General features: G+C 40.0%; 1 non-coding gene across 1 annotated transcript; it reads left to right on the plus strand.

The window, feature by feature from the left end:
- The first annotated feature begins 5,836 nt into the window (after window positions 1-5,836).
- On the plus strand, window positions 5,837-5,976 carry LOC119941051. The gene has a single exon (XR_005455089.1). It is a non-coding gene; the product is annotated as a small nucleolar RNA SNORA7 (small nucleolar RNA).
- The last annotated feature ends 3,628 nt before the right edge of the window (window positions 5,977-9,604 follow it).

The following is a 9,604-nucleotide window of genomic DNA, read 5'->3' on the forward strand; positions in this document are numbered from 1 at the left end:
TAACTATTCCATCAATTTTACAACCTTAGAGAAAACGATGGCCTGTAGTAATATTGCTTTGCTACAACATGGAACTTTGGGAGTTAGAGTGATTTTTGCAGGACTTGTTTCTTTCTCTCTCTCTCTCTCTCTCATTTGACATTTTAAAGAGAACGAGAAAGAGGGAAGGAAGGAGAAGAAAGGGTGAGAACCCATATCCTTGATTCATGGCAGACAATATAAAAGTGTGACTTGAATCCCATTTACTATCAGTTCCTTAAGGTATAACTGCTTGCTCCTACTACTAAATTAGTAATTTTTTTCAAAACCGGAGGGGGGGAAAATACATCTTGTAGCTGAATCCATTGACTAATTTTCCAAAGAAAATTCTAACTAGCTAGCTTATATAATGCTAGCTTCAAATCAAGTAATCTACTGCAGGTTCAAATTTTCAAGGACAAAGGTGTGTACATGTGTGTGTATATATATATGTATATATATATATACCTCTGGACTTGATGATTATAAGTATACTTTCAGGCAGAAAGAAACTAAACTATCTCATGTCAACAGTTATGACAACAAAAAGGAACTGGGCTTTTAGAATTTTCATTTACATTGTATAGCTGGTGTTTTGGTAAATGCTTGCAAAGGAGTTTTAAAGGAAGCTAAAAGCATTAAAATCGCAGTCCTAACACTCTCCAATTCAATCTGCCATGCTCTGTCTAATTTCACAGTTTTTTCTTGTAGGTCCCACAAAGTGTAGGACAGTCAGTTTAAAAAAAAATCAGAAAAAGTCAATAAAAGCAGATTTCCAGGATGAAGTCTACAAGGATTTGCAAGAACCATGTTTTGCCTGTCAAAGTGTAAGTTATTGTGATTGGTGATAATTAAAAATAGCACAGACCAGCAGAACTGCTTAGGCTTTGCCCAGGTTTGGGAAAAAAAAATAGCAGGAGACAGGGGAAAAAATAATTGGACCCAATCAACCTTTATTCAGACCCCAACCTCACTCAGACACCTCATTCCACCAGTGGCAAAACCTGCTCTTAAAATGTGGTGGTAGTAGTAATAATAACTTAAAAAATTATATTTAAGCACTTAATATATACCAAATACTGTACTTTAATTCAAGATAATCAGCTCTGACATAATCCCTATCCCACCTGAGCTCACAGTCTGAGGGGGAAGGCGAACAGGTATTTAATTCCCATGTTACAAATGAGGAAACAGAGGCACAGAGAAGTAGCATGGCCTAGAGGATAGAACACGTGCCTGGGAATCAGGAGGGCCTGAGTTCTAATCCCGACTCTGCCACTTGTCTGCTGTGTGAACTTGGGCAAGTTACCTCACTTCTCTGTGCCCCATTTACCTCATCTGTAAAATGGGGATTAAGAGTGGGAGCCCCATGTGGGACAGAGACTGTCCAACCTGATTAGGTTGTATCTAGTCCAGCGCTTACAACAGTGCCTGGGATATAGTAAATGCTTAACAATATCACTGAAAAAAAGCAGGCAAGTGGAAGAAGCAGGATCAGAACCCAGGTCCATTGAGTCCCAGTCCCATGAATCTAGGCCATGCACCCCTGTTCCCTCTCCCTCACAGTGGGGAATGTAGCAAGGACAGTCCTTATTCTACATCCTTTATTCACCCTTCCCTCAGCTCCATAGCACTAATGTGCCTACCAATAATTTAATTGATTTATCTTAATGTCTCTATACTGTATGCTCACGGGGGGCAGGGAACATGTGCAACTCTGTACTCTCTCAAGCGCTTAGAACAGTGCTGTGCACACACAGTTAGTGCTCAGTAAATGCACCTGATTGATAACAATAGATGCTATAGCTGCTACCTCCAACTGCTGTGAGCAGTGGAAATAGGTTCTAGATTACCAGCACAACCTCAGCTCCACCTCCAGCTTCCAGCCATGATGTGAGCAGTGCAGTGTTACAAGCAGTTTGTATTCTTATCCATTCCTGCTGCTTATCCCCTTCTTGCTGCAGATCCTCTGAATGTGCAAACTCCAGGGACCTAGCGACTGCAGTATTGTCACCATTGAGCAGAATTTGTATCTTCATTGCTGCTTTGCTTCTGCTCTGCATCTCTCTCAGTTCCTCAGGGTTCTAGCTTCCGTGAAGAGCCCATCAGTGAAAGGATAAGGTATGGATAAAAAAAACTCCAGTTGCTTCTGCCCCATAATAGACTTTATGGCTCCAGTATCAGAGGCCTTTGGGCACTGAGGCAGAAGCCAAGATCTGGCAACCACTCTCCTCTAGCCGGGTCTTGATGCTTTCATAGGCGTTTTGTTTTGCCCAGATCTTAACAGAGTGAAAATATGGGCTAAAGGAAGCCCTGAAGTAATTTTAGTAATGTTCGTGAAGGAAATTAAGTTTGGAATTAAAGGTAAGAAAAATAATTACAAAGAATTTCATTTTATTTATAAATTGTATCGGACCATTTGCACAACGTATCCTTAACTTTGCACACATAAATTATGATCTTAAAATAGAGTAAATATCTTTGGAAAATAGCTTAATCTCCACTTCTCCCCTCCTTACAATATTTCGATATAAATTATGAGGTGATAAATATCTTACCTTAATCATATCCTGCTTTCTATATCTCAAATGGGGAATAAAATAAGGCATGAAATTGCTAGGAGGCATTGATTTTTTTTTCCCAGTTGTATTGAGAGTAACTTCTTGTTTCCCATAAGACACTGATTAAAGAAGTCTTCAGCCTGTTTCTATGCCAAAGGGAAAAACTAGGAGTTGCCTATGTTGCTTCAGTGAAATTTACCTATGTCTGATATCTGTTCTAATATTTAGTTGTGCTGGATGCATAATGTGTCCTGAAGATTCCTAATCTTCTCAGTCCATCCTCCTGTTAATCAGTGGCATTTATTGGGCAGAGAACTGTACTAAGTGTTTGTGAGAGTACAATACACTTGAGTTGGTAGATGTGATGCTTGGCCCCAAGGAGCTTACAGTCTACAGGGGAAACTCCTTGTGTATAATTAAGGATACATTGTGCATCCTAAGATGTGGTGACCAAAACCACATTCAGTATTCCAAATGAGGGAGTGAAATGGTGTTATATAGGGGCAAAACTGCCTTTTATTAGGTTTTCTGTCCTTTCCCTGCTGACAGTTTGAATGGACAGTCAATAATGGTTCCAAAATTACTTTTGTTAGTTGACTGATAGTTCAAAGTTCATCATCATGCTGCTGGAGTTTAGGTGCTTTACCACACCTTTGTCCACAATAAAGCTCCACCTAATTTTCTGCCCACTCATTCAGCAGTATGAGGTTTTCTTGTAATTTATCCTCTTCCACATGACATTTCAGAGCCCACAAGAATTTAGTGTCTTCTGCAAGCAAGGAGATTTCACTTTTGATCTTTTATAAAGATGGGAATCCTCACTCTTTATCTTTCTCCACCCTGAGAAGTGGCCATGTATCCCTACTCATTGATCCCTATGCTTTTAGCAAGGGTTTTTTTTTTTTTCTGACAATGTCCTCCAGTCTCTTGATCACTCATTTGAAAAGGTTTTGTTGTGCATCCTTCTTACAGGCCTTGATTCTAACCTCCCTAGGGCAGAGGCTATGATTTTTTCACTCAGTGGCTTAGATGGGTGTTCACTAAACATTTTTGATCAGAGGGTTCCTTTTGCCAGCCCAATCCTCCAACACCTATCAAAAATACCATTTTGCTTTTTCATGGCAAGACAGTGTTCATGGCCATGTTCAAAAACCAAATCCCAGAAATCTCTTGTGGTTCTGTTGTGTTCTTTTTTTAAATCCCAGTTTCCCTAAAGGTTTTTAATTTGTCTCCCTGAACCCTGGCTTTTAGTAGCAAGCAGGACTAGAACAAGCAACAATAAGGCCACAGAAGGAGGCAGTAACTTGGTTCAGGGAAGAAGCCTCCCAATGAAACTTGCAGATAAAACAGCATCTTCAGTGGCCATTGGGGACTGACTGTTCTAAGCATTGCCCAATGCATACTCTCATTTCCTCTAGCTAAAGTAAGACTGTGAAATGCCTCAAAACATCCAGGTCAATATCCATCCCTAGTATTATTAATTGGAATGTCAGGGCAGCAGTATTAAAACCCTCCCTCCATCCCCCCTCACCTGCCTATAAGGAATGGTGCAATATTGTCTGTGATGAGCTTGTGTAACTTGTGCTTCTTCACAGAAAACTGTGGCATTAGCCCCCATTGAGATTTAGCCAGTCATTGTCAGTGCTGGGTACCATCTGGACAGTCTACTGTTTGCCTGTGCCAGATGCTTTCTTGGTGGATAATTTGTTTCTGGTCTGTTTTTTTTTTTCTGTTTTCTTTAACAGAGGGTTTGCATTTGTTAAATTAGGGAAGGAGTGTGAAGGCATGTTTCCTTAGAAATAAAGTTGTTTTCTAGTATCTGCTCGCCATCCACCTTAATGGAAGAGAAAAGGGATGGAAGGCATATTACTATATTCCAAAAAAGTTAAGAATTTTGGAAGGAAAAAAACTCATTGGGTAGTCCCTTTTTTAATAATTTAGTGGTTCACCTAAAGCAATGAAAAGAAATGCAAGCACGGAGAAAGGAAAACTGGAGATGGGAAATATAATGAAGGATAATGACAAGCAGTTTGAGAAAATGAGACAAACAAGGAAGATGGGTTTAAGCATATTATTGTGCAAAGAACTGGCACTAATCCAGTGCCTGTTGTGGGGTGGATTTTTCTACATGGATAATTTTTTGTCATAAATTCATTTCTCCTTTTTTTTGGTGTGTGGGGGGATGTTTTAGACCCATTACATAATATACGGCAAGGCCTCTGATGATGATGTAGAAATGATGAGTATCAGCTCTTCATACACTGGCCCAAAGAGTAGAATTTTGTACTTTGCCAGTATTTAGTAACCACTTCGAAGTCACATTATTATGCCTACCTTGACTTGAACATGAGTGTGCATGTCTGATTATCCAAATAACTGAAACCTTACCCCGCTAAAATTCCCAGATAATGTCAAAGGAAACCTTTATGGCCTCTATTCTTTGTAAAATTTTCTTGTACTGATGGCAGAGCTGATATCAACTGCCAGGGCCTTACTGAAAACCACATCTCAATATTTTTGCAGAGATCACTGTAAGAGGCCCCACCCTTGATATTTTATTTTAATTCTTAGTGTTTGAATTTACAGAGGTATCTGCTACTCTGGAAAGGAAAGAAAACACTACTATAACAGCAGTTTGTTTTCCATCTCATTTTCTTTAACAGTGATTGCTCTTTCATGAAAACTGTTCTGGTGCTTTGTAGGCAGTAACAAGGCAAAAGAAATGTTCTTTGCTCTGTTACACAAGCCTAGCGGTGGTCTGAAATCCCAGGCAGAAGGTGCCACCCATCAGCCAGCTTGCAAAGCAGTTTGCTAGTATAGTCAACAGGAAAATAAGGCTCATGCTAATATTCCTAATTCACCCCAGAATTCTGCCACTGCTTCTCTCGTTTTCAGGTGAAATTCTTCAATCATTTGCAACTAGTATGTAACCCAAAGACGGTAACAATTCAGGAAGAAAGTGAAGACATCTAGGCTAGGAGACTAGAAAATGAAACCCTTGAAATGGCTTTCAATAAAACAAGCTTTTTTCAATAAGATTTTAAAAACTTGTTGTAATATACAGGCATTGACTATTATTCAGCGAGTGACTATCACCTTTTCAGATTATTCAGTCTTTTTGCTTCTTCATCAGTTGCTTACTCTCTGGTCTTTCCCTCTGGATCAGAACCTGACTGCAGATAGGGCGGAAAAGAAACTAAATTAGCTAATCTTGCTCCTTGTTAACACCTTTGAATAAAAGAAAATAGATACCTGGTCACCTCCCAGGGTTGCACCTGGAGAGTTTTCAGTGCTCTACCAGTCTCGACTGTGGGAGGGAGAGTCAGAAGCAGAGGCATATCCATTCCATTCCTAGCTTGGGCAGTGGCTAGTGAGTGGAAGGCAATTTGCTACAGGTTAAAACTCACCTGTGCTGGGCAGCAGAGACATGAGAGAGAGTCAAGGGCAGAGAATCAGGCTTACTGTGTGGAAGGAGGCAATGATAAACTGCTTCCGTATTTTTACCAAGAAAACCCCATAGATTCACTAACAGAACGATTGCAGGTGGAGGTGGGGCGTTCTGGGAGAGATGTGTCCATGGCGTTGCCATGGGGCAGACACAACTCGTCAACATAAGACAATAACAACAAGATACCTGGTGGGGGGGTAGAAGTGAAAACTCATGGATAAGAGTGATTTTTGAATTACATGTGAACTTCACTTCCCATTAACCTGTTCTCTCATTAAAAATGAATAACCAAGAGTTGGTTAATGGGATTTTCTATCCAGAGTTTTCCTGGACTGGGTTTTGAATGATATCATTAACTAATCTCTCCTGTCCTCACAAGTGTTTGGGCACAGCAAATGTAATTTTTGCCATCAAGATACAGGAAAAATGAAAGGGCATTAGGTTTGGGGGATTTTACGAAAGTATAGCCGGGATCAGAAGGTCTTGGGTTCCAGTCTTGGCTCTGTCACTTGTCTGTTGTGTGACCTTGGGTAAGTCACTTCACTACTCTGTTCCTTAGTTTACCTCATATGTAAAATGGGGATCAAGACTTCCCCATTGCTTAGTACAGTGCTCTGCACACAGTAAGTGCTCAATAAATACGAATGAATGAATGAATGAGCCCCACGTGGGACAGAAACTTTGTCCAACCCAATTTGCTTGTATCTATCCCAGTTCTTAATTCAGTGCCTTACACATAGTAAGTGCTTAGTACAGTGCCTGGCACATAGTAAGCGCTTAGTCCAGTGACTGGCATATAGTAAAAGTACTTAACAAATACCACTATTATTATTAGACTCTGCAAACTATTTAGTAAAAATTGGTGTTGCAAATGTATTAGGTACCTTTAATTAGAGGCTGCCAAGTCAGCACTGTTTTAGAAGTAAGACATGTGAGGTATACAGGTGGTGTATTTTGCCCAAGGCAATGTGGTAAATTTGTCACAGATGGGACCCAGACCCTTTTTCGATCTCCAAGTTAACCCAAATCAGCAGCTTCCCCAGACTGTCATATCATCCTTTTCTCAAAATTCTATCCAGTCTATATAGGAGACAGTGTGTTCCAAAAAAGTCAGATCTAGTAGGAGGAGCATTGAATGGCAGCTGAAAGATCTGGGCTTGAGTCCTTAGGCAATCTCTGATTTCCCCATCCACAAAAATAATGATACCCTTTTCCTATCAATATCCCTGGACCATAGGGTGGATTAATAAAATATGCAAATGCTGTAAGATCCAGGAAAGAAAGGCAGAGAATTCAGAGTCATTTTATATTATTATTCTACATTGTAGCTAAAATAGCTTTCAAAATATTAATTGCATTAAGCCAGTTTATTCAAAATCGATTAAGGAGTTATCTCATGTATAGGTATTAGCTGCTAGTAGATTTAAATAAGGTGTCTGGGAATACTACCACCTAAAAAAAATGGTGAACAGGATCCCCAAGGTCTTGCTTGGTCATTTCCTGAATTTTCTACATTCTCCTTGGATGCCTAATTTGCAAGTACAAATATGGTGCGGTAGGGGGCGCCATTGGCTGCTACTCCTGAGTTGCTCCCTGGGTATTTTATTCATTGGCTGCTACTCAATCAATCAATCGTATTTATTGAGCGCTTACTGTGTGCAAAGCAGTGTACTAAGCGCTTGGGAAGTCCAAGTTGGCAACATATGCAGTCCCTACCCAACAGTGGGCTCACAGTCTAAAAGGGGGAGATAGAGAACAAAACCAAACATACTAACAAAATAAAATAAATAGAATAGATATATACAAGTAAAATAAATAAATAGAGTAATAAATATGTACAAACATGTATACATACTCCTGGGGCTGGCCTTAGAAGCTTCTTCGTCCTTCGTCTCGCACACAGTTCCTAGTGTCAGCAATCCCCAGGAGCACATTCATAACCAAAGCTCCACTCCCTAGTGAAGCAGACCCTTGGCAAGGTTTGTGGAGATCAACGCATGTTGATCTGCAGCTCCTGTCCCACTGTCCCAAGCAGAAGATGTTTGGCGAGGGTTGTGTCCCACTCACTTCTGTCTATACTCTCCCTTCCCTGCCTTTTTCTCTAGTTTGTTTTAGACAACTGACCTCACCCACAAGGAAGTCTCCCATCCCTGATAGTTTCTGAGCCAGAGAGTATCTTTGTTTTCCTAAACTTTTCAAGGTTCTGTTTCCAATTGCTTTCTTGTGGCTTGCAACTAATCACCTGAGCCTTTTCCATATGAATGCTTGTTTCTCAATCCCACTTCCTAAAAGTCTTTATTGTTTGAATTTTTACTAAGGTATTTAAAACAATTTCTCCACAGCCATTTGGTAAGTCTTTAGGGAACAAACCAAGGTAGGTAAAATAAATCTTTGTAGATTAATTTGGTCCTTGAGCTCTAGTTTATGAGGCAGCAATCTCCCCATGCTTATTGATTATCAGACAAGACTACTAATCCCCCCCAGGTCATTAAGTGTACTTAATTAAAGAGCAGTTAGCAAGCTTCTCTTTACCAGAAAAACAGTGGCTATTAAAAGTGATTTGTACATTACCAATAGGGTACCTATTAATCTAAAGGTCAATTTGTCATTTATATTTTCCCAAACAAATGCATTTGGTAGGTCAAAAATCTGTCATGCAGCTACTTGGTACAGTCCATCTATACCTATTACAAAATAACGCTTTTGACAATGCAATGATATATTTGTTGTACTGTAATTTCAAGAGATTCTGTTTTCAAATGGAGTTTAAGAAAGTCTAGGGGCTTTTGGTTATCTTTTTTTTCCTTGAAAAAGGTCTCCGTACTTATGGTGATGATTCACAGCTGAGTGAGTTTAGGTGGGGCCGATACTTAAGCTAGAAGAGTGGGTAATGGGTGTTCGAGCAGTGTGAGCTCTTCCTTGAGGATCAATTCTGACTTCCAGTTGCATGACAGTGAAGATCTCTCAGGTAACACCTAGAAACAAATTCCACCAAGACTGGAAGGGAGTGGGAGTCTTAAACAAATCTTTGGCAGAGGAGACATACTGGTTGCATTTGCACTGCACTCACTATAGGATTGTAAATTCCATGAAGGCAGAGCATCTTACTCTCGGCTTTAAAACACTTGGTCACTTTGCCCTCTCCTACCTTACCTCACTCCTCTTATACAGCCCTGTCAGCACAATAATGCTAATCTATTCAGTGCACCTCAATCACTCCTCTGGCCTCTGGTCTGAAATACTCTCCCTTTTCATTTTCGACTATTACTCTCTCCACTTTCAAAGCCTTATTGAAGGCATATCTCTTTCGATAAGCCTTTCCTGATTTAGCCCTCCTCTTCTCACATTCCCTTCTATGTCTCCCGGATTTGTTCCCTTTATTCTCTCCTCCTTCAGTCCCACAGCACATATACATATCTGTAACTTATTTAATGTCTGTTTGTCCCCTTGGGACTGTAAGTTTGTTGTGGACAGGTAATGTTTCTATTAACTCTGTTGTTATAATGTACTCTCTCAAATGCTTAGAATAGTGCTGTGCACACAGTAAGTGTTCAATAAATACAATTGGTAGAGATCA

Source organism: Tachyglossus aculeatus, chromosome 19 (assembly GCF_015852505.1).
Source record: "Tachyglossus aculeatus isolate mTacAcu1 chromosome 19, mTacAcu1.pri, whole genome shotgun sequence".
Taxonomy (NCBI): domain Eukaryota; kingdom Metazoa; phylum Chordata; class Mammalia; order Monotremata; family Tachyglossidae; genus Tachyglossus; species Tachyglossus aculeatus.